An 18673-nucleotide genomic window follows, 5' to 3' on the forward strand; every position below is an offset into this window, starting at 1 on the left:
TGCCATGGGCAGGGACACCCCCACCAGACCAGGTTTCTCAGAGCCCTGTCCAACCTGCCCTTCAACACTTCCAGGGACTGGGCATCCACAGCTTCTCTGGGCAGCCTGTGCCAGGGCCTCAGCACCCTCACGGTGACAAATTTCTTCCTAATATCTAGGAATATCTTTCAGTTTAAACCCATTGCCCCTTGTCCTGTGAGTCCACTGCCTGATAAAGAGTCCCTCCCCATCTTTCCTTTCTGTACTGGGAGGCACAATAAGGTATCCCCAGAGCCTTCTCTTCTCCAGGTTAAACAATCCCTAGTGATGCCAGAACAAAAAAAGTACAGTCAACCTATTTAATTAGGGCAGAGCATAGGGAGGCTTGAAATTCTGCTTAATTACTGGATTTGACATTGCAGAAAAGATGTTCCTGCAAAATCGCAAGCAATTACTTCCCCCCCACCTCACCCCATTATCTTGTACCAGCAGCTTTACATAAATACTTGCAAAAATGTACAGAGGGCTGCTGATTATTTGAACTGGTGAGTGAAAGCAGAGCACTATTAGGGCAGGCTGGGAAGGGTTAGGACTTTGGCAGAATATGCATCAAATGGTTTGCACAGCATCTGCCAACAACCTCTACGTTCACCGCATTGCAACAAGGGAGGTGGGTCCTTGCCACAGACAGACCCTGCCTGCTTGCACAGCTTTAACTCTACTTTTTGATTCAACACACGGTATCTGTGCTGCTCAGGTGATACCAGCACTGTGCATACTTGAAAGTGCAATGTCCAAAGAGTTAGGGCATCAGGACTGAGGCTGAACCCACCTGCAGTTTTAGGATGAGTGGAGCAATATGAAAAGCCCTTGATAACACTGCTGAGTTGAATAAATGTGCACAAATGGGGATTTTGGAAATGCCTCTTGTTGGCTGAGCTCTCTTTTCCCGCAATGTGAAGTGGAAAAGCAGTTAGTGGTGTGATTACAGTTCCAAAAGCTGCAGATAAACACATTTCCCCCCAAAGCCCTCAACAGCTTTGTAGCTCAAATCCACTTTCTCTGGAGCTGGAGCTGTTACTCTCTGCTGTTTGTTACAGAAGGAGGCTGGGGATGACACCTCTGCCTTGCTCAGGGCTCGTGCCATGAGGGAAAATGGAAAGACAAGTCATTTCTCATGTAATCCACCATGCACTGTCACCTGCCTAAGGTTGCCTGTCACCATGCAGCCTCTCCATTCTCTCATTTCCATGATACCTTCTCATTTTAAGGCACAGAACTGCTTACCTACTAGAGCCAAGCTGGAGTCAACGCTAAACTAACTATCCCTCCCCTTAGGCTGGGCAGGAGCAGTGAGCTCAGCACTGACACTCCTGGGAAGAAAAAAAATCCAAAGTCAACATGCAAGAAATCTGTTTGGATTTTGTCCTGCAGGTGTCTGGTACAGCTTCACAGTCCTGTGTAGTCCATTGATCAGCATTGTGTGTAAATGCTGAAGGACAGCAAGCCTCAGGACAAGGCCCTCCAAACAAACAAAACAAAAAGAAAGTGATGGTGTGCGTATTATGAGACTGTGGATTTCTCTTTAGATGAAGGAATGCTTTTGATGGCTTTACTGAGAGTCAAGAAGGCATTCCCTGTAAGTCTTTTTCAAAGGAAATTAGAGCAAGAACACACTAGAATGTAGGAAAATCCACTAATTCTATAGACTACTATACTTTGTGTTCATACATTTCAAAGCACCCCACCAAAGAAAGGAAGCACCACGGTCCATTTACAGTCCAAGAGCCAAAACACACAAGGAACCAAAAAGCTCTCGGATCAGCAGCAAGGGGACATCTCCCGAGACAAACTGCGCTGGGCTGCACCACCACCCAGTGGCACGAGTGTTACGGCATCACCAGCTCCTGACGGTACAATAAAGACAGCCCGGGACAACTATTAGGTTGATTCCTGGGCAAAGTACGTTTTGATCCAAATCAAATCCAAAGCATCAATTATTATGAAATATATTTTCATTCATGTCTGATCATCCCTTTGCTTAAGGTTATTAGGGTAGTTTGTTAGTTTACTAAGATGGCACTAAGGCAGATGCTGCAATGTGGCCAAGTGGCCTAACCATAAAACATTTTTTAAAATCCTTGTTTACTATTCATTAATTTGTTTCATCAAAGTAAACTATTACAAAGCAACAAATACAGAAGAGAAGCAAAAGAGAGTCCTCAAATAAAGATTGAACATTCGCATGCAGCACCCATAGTAATTCACAGTTATTCATTAAGTATTCACAGGCATTCTGACCATTTCTGAGAATTAACTTAGCACAAACAAATTCTTAACACTGTAGAATTTTCACTTCACAGTGGTGCAAAGCTCTTTTCTGAGCACAAAATTGGGAAATAAATTGTTTTTATGAAATGTACCATCATCAAATGGAAGCAGAAATTACACTTTGATTGCCATAAATGCCATCAATTATTTATTTCCTGTGCAATGGTTACAGAGGCAACTGCTATGTTTGAAAAGCATCATGCAGACAACATGAAACATTTATTTGAGTGGCTGCACACTTCAGAGAGCTTGATTTAACCAGACTTTATTGCCCTTGTCACTGAAGAGTGGCACTTGGGTAGTCAGCTTTTTCCATGGAAACTTAAGCTCATTCAAAGCCACTGAATACAAACTTTCTACCCTTGCAGTTAAACACACATGCAGCTTGGTGCTGCATGACACAACCAACCGTATGCAGATCTGAGAAAGAGACCATTTAGGAATAAGAACCATGACTGTGCCCTGTGACAACACAAAACTTCCGAAAAACAAACTAAAGATAAAGAGACAAGGCAGGACAAAAACCCCACCTCACAGCAAAGTTATTTGCACATCCAGATTTCACCTCAACCAGAAAAGTCTTTTTTCTTTTCTTTTGTTCTGTTCTACTCACATTTCATTAGTCCGTGTGTTCTGTTTGCAACTCCTTTTAATTTTGCAGATTACTTTGGACTAAATTAACTCAACTAGACACCATTATTTTCAATGCTGCAAATGTGCATTTCCTGCTGATTGTCCTGCATCACCAGTGCATCCTTTTATATAATTTTCTTTGAGACCAAACAAAAATTCTTTAACCCTCTGGATTAGCAGATCTGAGGACCAGACACTTCATTACCCTATGTCATTTATCCAAACAGTATTACAGCACAGGGAACCTCATGTTCATACAAAGGTCTTATCCCTTTGCTAGTACTTCAGCTCGAAGACTAAGTATCAGTAACTCCTCACTTGAATTTGCATCCCTGTGGGGTACATAAGCACAACTTCTGTACAGCCAGACAACATGCTCAAGTCTTCTGCTTCCAGTTCTGGATACTTTCATCATGGATTTTTTTCCTATAGGTAAAAGTAATTTCTCAGCACGTATTGTTTTCTTTCTTTGTGGAAGTATCATCTCCTGCGTTCAAGATGGATAATTCTAAGAATCACAATAAAAACATGCTTTGCAGGTGACACCGTGCCCAGCACTTGGAAGAATCTGCATCCCAGGCAGCAATGGGACGTTTTTGTCTGTCCGGAGACTCCAGATGAGACAATCTGCCATGGTGCCACCTGGTGCTGCTCAGTCACATTATACGACCACCCTTTGAGAGCAAGGAATGTGCTTTTTGCCACGATTTTCAAACACACAACTAAACTGCTAGTAAAGGTTAAGAGGCCCAAGTCACCCATTAGGTTGAGGATGGGCACAGCACAGCACTCTCATGTCTATTTTTTTACCAATATATAAGAGGAAAATATAAACACTACATGTGCAAGAGACATTGCAAATGCAGAGACTCAGCTTGTGCTCAACAATGAAAAATAAAATGGCAATGGGCTCCATTGGGATGAGCCATCCTATCTTCTGGTCCACTCTCTTCCCCTCTGTATTTGGACCGCAGACAACAAAAAAGGACAGAAATTAAAACAAGTGACAATGAAAAGAAGACACTAAATTTATTTTGGAGAGTTAAGTGCTGTTCGAAAGAGAGATGGAGTGATTGCCTGAAGCAGGCAAATAGCTGGCTGAATTACAGGTTTTTTTTTTTAAAAAATAACAATAGTAATTTGGTCGGCTGCAGGAGGAGCAGTACAGCCTTGCTCCACTGGAGTGTGCTGGTTGTTTGCAATAGGAATAGCAGCTCTCGTGCGCTGGGGATGCAGGTGGTGCTGCCACCCCATCCCTTCCATCCCTCACACCCTGCACACTGCTGCCTGCATCTGCAGCCACCCCGGCTCCAGCACGACGTGTGAGAGATGCTGGCAGGATCCAGCCGGCTGCTCTGCTGCAAGGAGCCCGTATCAGCAGCACAAATGCAGCTTCCCCACCAGTGCTGCTCATCTCACCGCAAACTTCACCGGGGACTGATCCCGGGCAGAGCCCCTCGCTCTGAACCTGCCCAGCCCTGAGGCTCACACGGGGTGAGTGCTGGGACACCGCTGCAAATATAGAACTTCCCTTTTGCTCGCTTATCCAGTAGGTCCATTCATTAGCCATCATGCAGGTTAACTGAAACAGACAGCAAAGAGGACAAGGCAGTCTATACTTTTATTGAGGACTGTGAAAGGTCTCAGGTTTGCTTTCCTTCAGAAAGAAAGAAGAAAGGAAAAACGTAACAAAGATCAATGCTGTTGCAAGCATTCAGTGCTTGAATAACTTTGCCTTCCACAGCAAGTATTGACAGCCAAACCTCCAACAGCGCAAGCTGGTATTGATTCAGTGAAGCCAGCACTGTTTTATACCACTACAGGCTTTGACCCTTAGGACCCAATGTATCATGGCTGCTCATGCAGAACACAGTCAATCACTGGGAAATCAGTACAGAGAAGTAAACTGTAAAAAGAGATCTCTGAACCTTTTATTCTCACTTCATAGTATACAGAAACAGGAACTGCTCTATATAGTAGCAGGGAACTTGAGGAAGCACTTATATTTAATCTAAGAATAAACCCTATCAGCAACCTCCCTCATTCTTTCACTTATTACTGGTATAAAATCACCACACTTCTGGCAGGCATCAGAATGAAAAGCGACCATGGCAATAAAGTTGCAAAGTCTTGTTCCTGTGACTCGAGAGCATCCACTTGATACACTTCCATATAAAAAGGCATTTGGGTTTGAGCTTCAACAGTTTCTGCTAGAGTCAGGACACTAAAGTAAAGCCAGGACAGAGACAGTGAGTTCTCAGAAGATTTCCACTTTCAAATTGCTACATAACAAGAGAGAACCAAAAAGCCCTTGCACAGTAGGGCAGAAAGATAACTTTCTATCTCTCCTCTTCATTTGTTTCAAATGAGAAATGTGAAAAGCAGTCCAGAAAGCCCAAGGCTTTAGGCAAAACATTTCATGCATTTTTGAAAGAGAATTTACACAGTGGAGCAGCAATACAATGAAGATGGAGATACGAATTTGTCAAAACTCTGCAATAAGATTCCATATCAAATCGTTACCTTCTTTTACTATTCCATCCTCATTTTTCAAATCCCTCGCAATCAGCCTCACCCTGGAGAATAAAAAGTGTTCACACAACCATACTATCACACCAAGAACCAACCCCTGCCTTCTCTGCTTAACAGCTACGAGGACAAGGCACTGTGTGCAAAGTAACACCCAGGTCTGCAGAAATGCAGACAACTGCCTGGCATGGCCGAGTGCGCATCACAGGGCTGGTGCCCCCCAGGACCCCCAGGTTTCACAGGAAAGAGGCCAAGAAGCAGCTTGACTCACCTGGGGTGCTGAATGTCCCCAGAGCTCCCTCCCTGTCGCCCACTGGAGCAGTTCTGCTTCATGGGACACTGGGACAACAAGGGAGCTCCAGTTCTTTTGGGAGAGGAGAACCAGCTCCTCTCTGTGGGGCCTGGGGTCACAGCCACAGTAAGGGAAAACACACTCAGTCTTACTTGAACAAGTTCATATAACTATTGCAAAACTTCAACTTCTTCCTTAAAATTACTCAGTAACATGCCATGTGGCTATAAACCAAACTGACTACCATCAGTTTTCACTACACCGTGTATAGTGCATACATAATGAAAACAGTCTACTGCCCTAGCCCACAGGAGGGGACAATTTGTTTCTCGAATGAAGTCTGCTCGCTAATAATGGCTGGCAGCAACTGCTGCTGCTGTCATAATGATAGCGCTTGCTTATTTTTATGTCTCTGTTCACTGCAACAATCTAGGTACCTTGCCATGAACTAATGCTGCCATCCAACAAAACATTAAAAAAAGCATTAAGTACAGCAGTGTGCCAAAAGCTACCGCAACTACAAACAGAAGTGCCTAAATGACACTGTTTATTGTCTGGAACATACTAAAGAAAATGTTTTTCTTGCTTACATCACAATGTCCAACATACATTCCCCACTGAAACCCTAGGTTGATGAGGTCAGGAGCCGGTCCCCCAACATGTAGGGCTGAAAACAAAATTTTGATCTTCATGCCAGTATAAATGACTAGGGGCTGCTCTAGTTCCAAGTGCTGGTATGGATCATGCATGCCTCCCATAATCCCTATATGCGGTAAAAAGGTACAAGCCTTTCTACTGCTCTGCTATACTCCCAGGGCAAAGAAAGATGCAGCTCTCTAAAACTGCCACTGTAAACTCTCGTTTGGATCTACGCACTCTTAAAATGTACAACTGGAAGTACAGAGATATGGGGGTAACTTAATTTTTCCTTTGTAATCCCCTGTGACATAAGAGCAATGCCTATGTTGCAAACACTGATGGACACAGGAGATGCTCCTTTGAAAAAAAGAGCAGATGCATCAATGAAGCTGACTGCGGAGCTGACTTTGCACTGCCCATCCCCTGAGCAGGGTGCTCCTGGTCCAGGCATCATGCTGCCAAATTGGAGCAGAACCGAGCCCATTACATGGTGGATTGTCAAGTCACAGCACACTGACATTTCTGCTGCTCAGCATCCTTTGCACACTGTCCAGAACGAGCCTTGGCATCCCACAGAACGTTAAAGCTTTTGAAGAGCATTATTAGCCCATGTACCCCAAGAGACAGCTGCTGTGAGTGCTGAACAAGAAAACCACACAATTCAACCCAACCACTACATGCCTGCATCAACCCCCAGAGAGCAGTCAGGCTCAGCCCATGCAGGGCTGCCCAGCACACAGTGATTCACCCATCCTCGGGGTGAACCCCCACCACTCGGCCAGGCCAGCCTAAGAGCCAGGAATGGCTTAAGTCACACGTAGCTCCGAAACAGGAAAGCCAAGGCCCGTGCCATAGCTATTTCACACCATTAATGGCATGGCTGTGCTGGATAATCCCTGCTGCCATATGTCAAAAGGCTGAGGCCAGCAAAACCAGCTTGGTCTTAAGCTGACAGTCTAGTATCATCCTAAACCAGAGCAGTAAATCTATTGGAATCCTCCGCCACAGCCCTCCTGGGATATGTGAAAATGGAATTTCACTGTTCACCACACAAAGAGATTGTGGTGTGCTGATCATAGCCTAAGGGTTACTGACCAGGAGCTTCACTGACTGAGCACAAAGCACTAAATGTTTTCAGCCTCTGAAAATCCTGTTGTTTTCCCATCCAGTCTTAGCTCAAGCAGAAAGTACAGCTTCTTGTAAAATCAGCTGCTGATAAGGCAACTTTTAAAGAGCTGTTTTAGCAGTGTGCAGGAGATTAAGCAGTGAGAAGCTGGGATTCAGGAACTGCCTTCTCACCCATAACCCCCACTCACTGAAGTTCTGATTCTCTCCAAGCCTGGGGCAGAAATATGGACATCAAATGCAAGTAATAGCACAGAAAAGCTGGACAGAAACTTGAAAGTGTGATTTTTTTGTTAGTTTTGTTTACTAGTTCTATAGAGAGGACTAGATTAAGCACCATGCAAGTTAGTTAAAATAAATACATAAAAAGAATGGCAGCTGACAAAATACAGCCACTGTCAAGTCCAACTGCACAGCCGGAGCCTCAGCTACTGCCCTTAGCAGGGGGCGGAGTATTCAGCCAGAACCGAATGCTGCAGCCTCAGCATTTTCCCTGGTTTTCCCCAAAGAAATATTGAAATTGAATATTCAAACTCTCTAGTGTGGCTGAAGGGTTATATTATTTTAGCAGATTAATAATTACCGTTTTCCTTCTGCACTGATACATTATTATAAGCTTTAGAAATACACAAAAGGGCAAGAATTTCTCCAAGGCTATATTAAATGTAAAATTCATTCATTATAACAGAACACGCTTTTTATTACAGACTGCACTTGGCAACAGCTCACAGTTGTCCTTATGTCAAGATACCATCTCTTCAGAAGTACACTGAGTTTCTTTAGAGGACATATTAAAAGACACCACTCTAAAGCTAATAATTTGCGAGAGAAAAAAAAAAAGGCACAACCACATCTATTGAAAGTCCGGAGGTGTAGTTATTTTAAGAACATGAAAATTATATCCACACTATTGCTAATAATGCTCTGACACTTTGATAAGTCCCTGTCTCCGGAGAGCTCCCACCCTCTCTGGAGGGGATGTCAGAAAAGGAACTTCAGAGCTACAAGCTCCCATTTTGCATATGCATTGGGAGAACACCAGCCGTGGAGTACCTGCAAATATTCTTCCATAAGAAACACGATGAATACTTTAGATTAGTTCAAAACACATTTATCTTAAATTCCTAAAAATGATACTACATATACTGGCATTTTTTTTTCAGATAGGAAAGCAACTTGGCTGATCACATTTATTATTATTATTATTTATAACTAGAATATGAACATTTGACAAACTATTTCTTTGCTTGACTATGAATGCTATTTGTTGATTTAAACGATCAGGCTGCTTTTTTAGGAACTGGATTTAGCACAAGCAAAGGGAGGGAAATTCTCGGGTATCCTTGCTAGAACAGGGTGCAATTCCTAAGGAACAACACCAATAAACTTAAAAAAATAAATCCCTATGGTTTAGATTCTGCAGTCTAATCTCTATTAGAACCTATAGATAGCTCTTGTTATTAAAGACCATTCCCCTCTGGAGGGTGAGATGAGCTGGCCAAGAACACAGATCATTACAGGAAATCAAGGCAGGAGCTCAGGAAGAACTGGAAGAACTCCCACAGCTAAACCAACGGGAAAAGCAGCCGCTGCCAACAGCTGACTCTGCATTTGGAAGTTCAGGCAACGGTGCTATAGGAGCAGTATGGCCCTCTTTATGGCTTGCTGGGACCTTCAACCTCCTGGCAGTTCCCGGGGGGCCTCAGGTAGCCCAGCATGCAGCTGCCAGCCCCCACAGCCATCTGGCTCAGCTCAGTGCTCCCTGGGCAAAGAGGAGCAAAAGCCAGCACTATGTGAGGAATGTGGCTGCTAACACCTGAAAGTGAAAACCTAACTTAAACATGTGGTAAATGATACTTAGAGCTGCTCGGAAAGCAAAGCAAACCTTGAGAGCATTTTTGGCCCTATTTCTTAAGGAAATGAGTTTTATAGAATTGCAGTGTTCCATTCCAGATCTCTTGCCCCAGCTGGCCACGTTCAACTAGATTTGAGAAGTGATCCTCGAGACGATAATGACCTTCCAAAATCAAGAAAATGGATGAGTAGGTGGAGGTGAGGTGCTGCATTAATGCCCCCACATAGGGCAAGGCTTGATCATTGTTACAAATCAGAAAATCCAAACAGTCCAGTCGTGAAAAACTTAACTTACAAGTTAGACACCACCCAGCCCAAATACAAGAGGCAAAACTAGATGAACTCAGGAGATATCTGCCACTCTGGGAGCTACTTGCCTGGTTTCACACTGTCATCGGGTCTATGGGGAAATCAAACTGGACCAAGCTCAGCAGGCTTAAACTACCTTTACTTCTGGAGACTCTGTACAGTGGAAAGTTTTAAAATTATATTAGTTCTTGCTTAAAGGGTCTCTGCTTTCCATAAGGTGGTGATGTTGTAAAGCACAAGGTGAATGGATACATAACGTGACTCATTAAATGAGTGGTTAAAAGTGTTAAAGGATGGGGATTCTCGAAAGAACAGCTAGTCTATTGGTTTAATATCGGCGTTTCAGTAGCAGCGCAGTAGGGCTCACGACATCCAGCTGGGTGAAGGAGAACAAACACCCAGAGCTGGTGCTGGGCTCCCAGGTGCAGACACCCAGGACGTGGGTGGAGCGAGACAATGGGCACCCGGACCCTAAGGTGCAGCAGAGCTGAAACTCCATGGGGAAAACTGCAGAGGGCATCCAAAAGCTATGGACTGTACAACAGCCAAGCGAAACCTCTCCGCAGGCCAATGCTATGTTGCTTCTCTAACAGTTTGCTTTTCTGCCCAAGTCTGGCAGCATGTAAACACTGTAACAGAAAAAGAGCCACAATCCAGACACCAGCTGTTACATGGTTTTTTGTATTGAAGAAAAAACAAACATTGAAGAAAACTTCTACACAGAGAGTGAAGATACCACACAACCAAATGGCTAATTGCTCTGCACAGCTTCTGCCTGCTGGGGGGAAACAGTCTTCAAATATTTACCAGACAGAATATGCTAACAGGGAGCTGTCTTGTACATTTGCTCACCATTTCCTGAAAACAGATATCTTATTTCTCCATATTATAAAAGTGGTAATACATTTACTTTCGGAATGTATAGAAATGAGATTTGCTGGTTTGCAGACTCTTGCACTTGTCTCAGTTGCAGGTGACAAGAAGTTTTTTCCCCTAACAAAAGCACTACAGTTGAAGTGATACTTATATAATCACAGCAGTAATAACTTGGTTAACCAGGTCACATCTCCCAAAAAACTTTCCTGTAACTATGAGCTTTAACAGAGAAATTTAACTTCAGTTTTCCAAAACCACTCAAATTCAAGCCAAATTCAATACAAAGTTCCATCTGAAACAGCCCCACTGACCATAAGAAACAACCTGATCAAACACTTCAAGAAGCTGGTGGTGCCTTGCCCTCTACTCTGCTGTATTTTGCACAAATATCTGCATTCACAGCACCAGCCCGAGAAAAGGATTCTTGGGTCCCAGTCCCTGTTCTGACAAAGACTTAATTCTTCATACAAAAGCACATTCAGTAACTAAAGACATACAGGGACCAGAGTCTCACATCTCCCTAACAAACTTTGGCTCTTGGCTTTCCTAAACAGTAGCAGAGGAGGGTGCAGGCACTCAGAAGTATATCTCATTGCACCTGAAATGTATGCTGTCAAACCCCTGCAATATTTGGAAACCTCCGTTTCCAAACATTTCACTTTATTTCTGTCATTTATTCTATATGTGTCCACAGTAAAACAATTTATTCTGCAAAAGGAGATTTCCTTTTAAAATTAAAAAAAAAATCCAGCATTATATTTGGCAAGTAAAATACAAAAATTACTTGTTTATTGCAGTCTAAAATGATTCCTTATTTGCCAGCCCTGGGTACAGCTGTGAAACAAAAGCCTTTCCACAGCCCTAATCATGGCTTCTCCAAAATTGTGGTGGAGTTGGGACCAAAACCAAAAGTACATCCCAGAATTAATGCAGCGAGAAACAATCACAGGAATTATTTTGTTTATTTAAGCCCTGTTCTCCTTAACAGCTCTGTCATTTTGGTAACCCACAAGCCCCCATGCAACACTCTTTTCTCTGAAATGCCATTTCCCTTGTACTTCTTCCTTGAGAGCCATTAATCATACAAAGTGTGCTTTCTCTTGAGCTGGGAACTATGAACTTCAAAATCAAGTACCCACTTTTCTGTGGAATTAAAAGGCAATAAAAGCCACAAGACCATGATCTATTCCTATTTTGCTCTCAGTAAAGGTGCAACACATAACACGGAGGCACATTCTGAGGGATGAGTGCTTGGCTGTTCACATGGACCAAGCCACGGGGCATTGTGCCCATCCACAGCAGGGGATTTCATGCAGAAGTCTCCTCAAGTTTTCCTCCTCTTCCAAAGGGATCACAAACTTTTGCATGCATTCTTAAGCCATGGATAATATCCTTGAGTGACCCACATCCTGATTACGCCAGCACTGCTGCTAAACCATGCCCGACTTTTTCATCTTCTCCTTAGCAATGCAAGAAGGCAGGCAGTCCTTGCTGGGTGCTGATGGCACATATATACCCCATGCCAGACAGTGCTCCAAAATTCACACTTAACCCCAATTCCTGCAGTCCCTGGGAAACACCAAGAGAAAACCGAACACAAGCAACTTGCCAGTGTTTCAGGAGCAGGACTGCTCATCTGGCATTCCTTCTGCCCACATTGCCAAGTTGTTTTCATGCATCTGAAAGGGGCCTGTTACACCAGCTGGTGGTAGAAACAAAGAGCAAAGCAGTGGTTAAATCCTAAGGCTTTCCAAGGACCTGCATGCAGATGAAGGCGTTACTTGGTGACAGGCAAAATGAAACAGCAAGCAAAACTTCTATTGCTGTTATTTCTCTTTTATTCAGACATATTAATTAATTCTAAATGTAAGATCAAAAGCAATCACCAGGACAAATTCAGACATCCCTGAAGAAATACTACATCCTGCTGGACTCATAGCTGACACTTAACAAGAGAGATAAACAAATATATTACTGCAAATACAAACAAAGAACAAGCCCTCTCAGTCCTATGCAATGAATATGCTTTCTGATGGATGCGGGTGTGCCTAGTTTGATCTGAAATCGCAGAAAAATAAGAACATTGTAAAATGAAATACTGGTTTGTCTTCCTTTACAAACAGGAGACAAAGGGTTGTGCACAGTGTAAGGTCTCCCACTGCTCTCAGAGCAACAGTCAATGGAAAGGACTGAGGGATCCGCATCCTCGGGGGGGATTAGACAAGGCACTACAAAGGACCTGGGGCGGGGGGACTGCGGCAACTACAATGTCTCCCTCGAGGAGACTTGTTGCTGCAAAACAGCTGGAACAGCAAGCATGGGGCATCACTTGGTGGCTTTGTCCCTACCAGTCTCACCCACACAGGTCTCATCCAGCTGCTGTGCTTTGGCGTTAGAGCATGGGAGCTGCCTGTATCATATTTGGGTCACAACCCATTTTTGTCTTGTGGGCATGAGCTAAACTTTAAAGAAAGAAAGCGATGAAAAAGCTGAAGTTTTGTGTGACCTGAAAGAAAAGAGCAAAGCTAATTGATCCCTCACTGTCTCTGTTTTCATTACCTAAAAGTTATTTAGATGGCTTTTGACAAGATAGTATTTCAGCAAGCTGTACAGATAGATAAATGTCATAAGTCTTATCAGCAAAGGCCAAAGCAACCCTGGAACAGAATTTCCTCAGGAAATAGGTTAGGAGAATCAGTTTTAAGAAATATTACTGGTTTCAGCTCCTACTTCCCCTGATTTCCAGGCCAGCAGGATCTAACCCAAACTTTACAAGTTTTGTTAGTCTGAAAAGAGAACAAAACTAACAACAGCCATTTGGCAGTGCATGAAATGCAACAAAAGTGCTAGGGTCTGCAGAACTATTTCAATATAGCATCTGGCTCCCTTTGCAAAGTTTGACATTAAGTCTGCAGCTGGACAATATTTTAGTTTATCACTCCGTGCAAAGCCTCACATGATGCTCTTTGGAAAAGGCAACTATTAATTAGTCCTAATGAGGATACAATTTGCTTTCAGCAGGCTTACTTTATTGAAAGCAGCAGAAACAATTGAGCTGAACAACAAAATGAGCTGTAATTAGAAGCTGCATGTCCACTGGCCCTAGAGCAACATACACAGCTGACGGCTAATGACAAATTAATGTACATCTCCCATACTAAATTTGGACTGTATGTACAGCATGGAAGAGGTATGGTATGTAACCTATCAGGATTGAACTTCTCACCTGAAAGCTGATAGGGGAGATGGGGTGGAAGAAAAAAAAAATACCCCAAACTCTCAGAGCTTTTTTTATCCCTTGGCAACTCTTCATTGAGAGCCAAAACATCTGGAAACTGCAGCAGCAAATCTGGGAGGGAATCAAGAGCAAGTTACCTCTTTGACATCCTCTGACACTCTCAGAAGTCAGAACTATTTATTTCTAAATGCTGACTTCAGTGCTGTGTGTGGAACGGTACTGGATTAGATGGACCACTGTTACGCACACAAATGCCAATTCCTGAACTGCCGAAGGTTACCATTTCAGAAAGGAGCAGGCAAGTAGCAGAGAGGAACGCTTCAGATTGCTGGTGAGGATTAGTAAACCAGAAAGGTCCCGCAGAATGTTAGGCCTTAGCACCACCAACAAACTGACATTCATTTTCCTGATATCTAGTGTCCAGGTCTATTTTCACGTCCTCTCCTCTCTTCGTTGCGGCACCAAAGACTGCCTGCAGGGAGCAGTGACAGAGGGGATCCCAGCAGTATGTGGGCAGCTGTACACTCTGTTTTCCTGGGACTCTAACCCAGGAAAGTGAAAAGAACATCTGTTCTTTCTCCCATCAGCACATGAAACACATGTTTTTCCTAGGTCAGATTTAAATCCCATTAACAGTTTGTCACTTCTCTTTCCTCCTCCATCACTTCAAGTCTTCCACTCTCTGCACTTGTTTCTCTTAAACATTTGCCTGTCTACAATCATTTCACACATTTTGGTATGTGTGGGAGCACCCATACATTTGTGTAAAAAAAACAAACACCATACCACAAAAGTGGAGAATGAAAGCTGAAAATCTACCTAGAAGTGAGACCCTCTCCAACAGCCCTGGAAGGTTAATGATAGAAGACAAGACAGATCTGAGGAGGGACAAGAAAAGAGAAAGGGCTCCTGAGGACTCCAGAGGATGGAAGTTGAGATGTGAGAACTCTAAGAGGTGCAGGGAACAGGACAGGACACAATGACTGAACTGGGATTCTTACTCCATGTCCCTGTTCAGCAGCCTGCACTGTTTTGGCAATAGTTCTAGGATCTATTTAACTTCCAAGGAATCAGCCAGTTAATACTTCACATATATTCTATTATTTGTTACCCTCACTAATCTCTAAACTATCTCTGATTAAAGTTATCTAATATGATTTTAGAAGAATATTTAATTCATTAGAGATGGCTTTAAAATTTCATTTGACCTTCTCTATCTTTGTAGACATTTCCTTTTCCTCACTTGAGTAGCTCAAAACACAGAAGCAGAACAAAATTTGTTCAAACCACTCTGTTTTTCATCCTAGGTACTGCTTTGAGAAAACTTTAGAAAGACAATTACCTCAGAATTCTTATTCCCTGGAATACCTCAGAAACACACCTGTATACTGATCTGGCTTAGTTTCTTTGCCTCTGTACATCCTTTGTACGCCCAGGGGATCCTGTTTGCATCCAGGCAGGCAGCAGAAGAGACACCCACAGAAAAAAGCCTGACAGATAACATCAAGGCTATAACTGTATGTAATGAAGTTGTGCAGGAAACCTTACAAAAAAAACCAAACCAACCCCACCCAACAACAACAACAAAAAAACCCCAACACCTTGAAGAAATCTGTTTCCAGCAATTTTCACACAAGGTATTTCTCCATAATGCTTATTTTGCTCCACAGAACATTTCCTATATTTCCAGTAGAAGTTAATCCATCAAACTAATATGGAGAAGGTTTTTTTCATTATCTCTTGACCTTAAATCATGACTACACTGAGTTGAACACAACAGCAATTTCTATTATTTTCAAAATGCTTTAATGTAGCAAGAACTATTCTAACACTTGTTTGCTGAACCTTGGCTATTTGTGGTGCTCTGTGTGCTTGGAGAATACTTACGGTATCTCGCCTATTTTTTCAATGAGGAAAGCAATGCTTTTCCTACATGGTTTGCCTGTGCAACAACAAGAACTGTTAGAAGTGATGCTCTGAAGCAAAACAAGTCAGACATGAGGTCTGAGCTCCATATGCAGACCTGTTGTTGGGAAGTCAGAATAGAACAGTCATTTATTCTCTGTATTTCAGCCCCTGCAGCAAATCTGGTAATACTTCCACATCTCTCGTCTTTTGAGATTTATTTTCTGAAAAACATACAACATGCAGTATGTCATGGTCTGTCACAGTGAGGTGACAATAATAAAAGCATGGATAAGAGGTATATATAGCGTATTTGCTGTGCACAGTAGCTGAGAAGCAGGTTAATTACCTGATGCAAAAATCTAAGGCTTCTGCAACAGCTTCAGGCACAAGAAAAGATTCAGAGAATTCACAAGCAGCCTGAATTAAGTCCTCAGCACAATGCAGCGCTCTTTCATCCTACAGAGTTGTAACACGGCATTGGGAGCTTTAATAAGTGGCTCAGTGGCTAATCCAGTTGAACACTTGCTCAAAATCAGCTGCTTATTCACTGCCCTGATTTACACTCGACTGCTGTAGCTGTCTGTGCTGCCAGGTACATGTTTGCATGAGTGTTTCATGCAGTGGCCACAAACCTGCACTTCAAATCTCCAGTATTTTTGCAGCTCTATGTCAAATTCAGCACCTCACTGCATGAATTTTGCAAGCTCATCCACATTAGTTTAACTCTGAAAATACGGAAGACAAGTTTTGCTATTGAAGACAATGTTTCCGTAAGGACATGCTTCAAAACAAGGGTAATATAGATGGACAGAACACACTGAAGAATTTTTCTCTAACAGTTAAATGATTTTGAATCACGTGGTGGCTGAATATTTGGGAAAGAAACTACTTCAATAAAACACGATAGCTCACTCTGGAATGGTACCATCAACATAAAATGTCATCTGTAGTTATCAATACTAATGAAAATTAGCCATGATTAGCCAAGGATATACATTCAAAGGTTAAAAATGGGTTTGCATGAATACGTTACAACCCAAACTATTTTCCCTGGGGAATAAAAAAAAAAAAACAAGCAAACTGAGACCTTATGATTAAAGTACTTATTTCACATACTAAAGCCAATACAACCCAGGAAAAAAAAAAAATCAGTTGAATGAACCTGTATTACAGGACCATGGAGCAACCTGGTTGTGACCCCTTGCTGCTGTTACTGACTTCTAGCTTCCTATCTAGAATCCCCTCACTATTGCAGAGCACACACTGCCAAATGTCTTGGGAAGAGGAGGGATTTCCATCCAGAATTAATAGCTGCCCCAGCTCCCAACACGTACAGTAGAAATGGGTTTTCCCACAGCTACCTCTTTGGTCAAACACTTGGAAATAACCAGTTGAACAGCCTGATGAGAGTTGCTATTGGAAATCATCTTCCACCACTTTGAGCTACAGATGTATGAAGACCGACCACCAAAGCTGAAGGTAATGGAGCTTTCTATACACTCATTTTTCTCTGCACCCTCCCTTCTTCTGAAAGACTCGAGTTTAAAGAGTCTTAAAGCAGCCACAGCAGGTGTGCACGGGGACAGACACCAGTATCGTCTCCCAGGAACACAGGGAGAACTTTGTGCTGTTCCTCTTCCCTTGCATGCAACCCACCAACAGGATGACCTGCTACAACCTTGTTAAAAACCAAAACAAAACCCCTAGCCGGGGAAAACAAAGCACTCCCCTGACAAAAACACCGCCACCAACAACAAAAATACGTGAAGCATTTTGACCGACTACTCTTACCAAAGAATAGTAAAATTTCAATAGAAGCTTTGAGTCCAGGCAGGGTACTCTCAGGATGGGCAAACACGCCACAATCTGAGACTGTGACAAAACATGTTTCTATTTTAAAAGTTGTTTTATGGTTATTTGCACTTCCTTGCTTCCAAGCAGCAACTTTTATTAGTTTGTTGAAGTTTCCCTTCTCTTCACACTTAGCTTTACCTTCAGTTGTCATACGCACTACAGTACCATCATCTCCAGATTTCATATAACGAGCCTGAAATAAGTGATTTAGCTTAATGCCATATAAACATTAAGTCAGTCATAATTACCCTTCCATTCACCCCTCCAATATTTATTTGAAGTATCTTTATTCATTCAGCCATCAATTACTCTGTGCATATTTAAGCAGAGACTGTTTTAAAGTATTTGGACATAAGCAATTTAAACTAATTCACCATACTGATGAAATATTAAAACTTAAATACTTCATTTTCAGAGGACAGGGATACTGTTTTAAAAGAAGCTGACACAGATAATGGTACACACTAATAGGATTAAAATTCAGTTATAATTCAGTAAATATTTATGAGACTTGCTGCTCTTCAGTTATGTCAGAGCAACACAGCTTAATGGAGTTTTTGCCTCACAAACTGACAACACACCTTCAACTGAGGAATAAGCATGTTCTCAAAAAATCACATACTGCTGATTTTATTCCTCAGTGTGAGGCTGACCAGCAAAATACAAGCTCAATGCTTGCGTAAATTTCTACCTTCAGCAGCTGGGTTTAGAAGCAGAGTTTATTATTTATTTTATGTTTGGCTTCCTATTTCCTTGCATCCATATAAAATGAAATTTGTAAATATTAAAAATTCAAACAGAAAAAGTAATTGTTGTAAAAATTTTATTAAGCATGAAAGCATTAATTCAAGATGTTACTCAGCAAGAGAGCAGTAGATGGTACATCTTCCTCTCCTTTGCAGTTCTTCTAAATGGGCAAAGAACTCAATGCACACAAGAGAAAGGCAGCTAATTTGTTGAAATTAAGTACACTAAGAAAAGCTGAAGGCCTGTCCATTTGAAGCCAATCCCACCAAGGGCAAATACCCTGATCTATGCAGTGTAGCCCTTGGGCTTGCATCAGCCTATGTCTGTCCATTTCTCATTAACTAAGGCAGAGCAGCTGG

General features: G+C 42.4%; 1 protein-coding gene across 2 annotated transcripts in view; it reads right to left on the reverse strand.

Annotated features, from left to right (window-relative positions):
• Positions 1–18673, reverse strand: part of KCNIP1 (potassium voltage-gated channel interacting protein 1) — a 375551-nt gene that overhangs the window by 301648 nt on the left and 55230 nt on the right. The window contains exon 1 of one of the 2 annotated variants that reach the window (XM_082063659.1): positions 5744–5851. The exons of the other annotated variant lie outside the window; for it this stretch is intronic. The gene's annotated coding sequence lies outside the window, so the exon portion shown is untranslated. Of the gene's footprint in view, positions 1–5743; positions 5852–18673 lie in introns of those variants that run through there. 2 annotated transcript variants of the gene reach the window in all.

The sequence above is a fragment of the Streptopelia decaocto genome (assembly GCF_964273445.1).
Source record: "Streptopelia decaocto genome assembly, chromosome: 12".
In the NCBI taxonomy this organism is placed as follows: domain Eukaryota; kingdom Metazoa; phylum Chordata; class Aves; order Columbiformes; family Columbidae; genus Streptopelia; species Streptopelia decaocto.